This window comes from Saccopteryx leptura, chromosome 2 (assembly GCF_036850995.1).
Source record: "Saccopteryx leptura isolate mSacLep1 chromosome 2, mSacLep1_pri_phased_curated, whole genome shotgun sequence".
NCBI lineage: Eukaryota > Metazoa > Chordata > Mammalia > Chiroptera > Emballonuridae > Saccopteryx > Saccopteryx leptura.
Window position 1 is genome coordinate 305,940,343 of NC_089504.1, and position 1,250 is coordinate 305,941,592.

Genomic DNA, 1,250 nt, shown 5'->3' on the forward strand with positions numbered 1-1,250 from the left:
CTCTTGTGTGTTTTCCCCTGCCCTCACGTGGTCTCACTGCATCTTCAAATTATCCTCCCTGTCAGGCAGACAGGGCAACTGACAAATGAAGAAACTGAGTAACTTAGCAAACGTTACCTAGTGAAGGTAACCTGGAACAGCTTTCTGTGTCCACACCTATTGGGTTTGGAGGGTGTTTCTGGTGGCCTGATCATGAGGTAAGAAAGAAGTGTGGTTCTTTACTGGGTGCAGGAGATGCCAGACAGGCCCCGTGAGCCCCGAGATGCCCTGGGAATGTGGAGGCTGCTGGAGCCTGGCTTCTGCCCCTCCCCGGCAGCACCCCCAGAATTCTGCACTAGCCCTGGGGGAGATTGGCTGATCACGGGGAAGAAGAGGCCCTGCCCGGAACACCAAGTATTCGTGGAGCCCCACAGTGAGACGGGGTGGGGGGGGGGGAGCCTGGGAAAGCAGCAGCTGGCCTGGGCTAGGAGCCAGCCTGGAAGAAGAGATGCCGCCTCTGAAAACCACAAATTATAGCTGAAGCTGATGTGGCAGGGAAGGCACACATCTGGCAAGGGGCAGTTATAACAGGCTCGTTGGTCTAGGGGTATGATTCTCGCTTAGGGTGCGAGAGGTCCCGGGTTCAAATCCCGGACGAGCCCTTCTTTTCCTGGATTTTTTTTTCTTCTGTTCCCTGCCTCACACCTACACACTGCCTGCCATTTCTAGAGTAGAAGCAGGTGGCCCAGCTCCCCATGTAAAACCCAAGCTATGAAATGCACAGGATTCAAAGTCCAAAAGCTAGGATGAAAGTTATGATTCTGCCGGGTAAAATGGGAATGGTAACACTTATTTCTCAGACTTGTTGGGGGAATTAAGTCAGAAACTATGTAAAATCCCTTTGCAAACCAGAAAGCACCATGCGGACACATAGATTGTTAGGAATAACTGTGACAGAATCTAGAGCAGTCTGGGGACAAGGCAGACTGAGCTAATGTAACTATCCCCTCACCTGGCACCCCTAGAACATACATGGAAATGCTGCGTAAAATAGAATTTAAAAATTAAAATACAGACAATTGCAAAAATGTATTTAAAAAGAAAACCCAGATATTAGAATTAAGGAAGAAATACAAAGCCAAATAAAAGAGAAGAGGAGGCTGTCACAGTGGCCCAAGGACCTGGAGCTGCATTTTTTTTTTAAAGATTTTATTTGGCCCTTGCCGGTTGGCTCAGTGGTAGAACGTCGGCCTGGTGTGCGGAAGTCCCAG

The 1,250-nt window shown here is 49.4% G+C and overlaps 1 non-coding gene across 1 annotated transcript; it reads left to right on the forward strand.

Moving 5' to 3' along the window:
- Positions 1-569: 569 nt before the first annotated feature.
- TRNAP-AGG (transfer RNA proline (anticodon AGG)) lies at positions 570-641 on the forward strand. Its single transcript has one exon. It is a non-coding gene; the product is annotated as a tRNA-Pro (tRNA).
- The last annotated feature ends 609 nt before the right edge of the window (positions 642-1,250 follow it).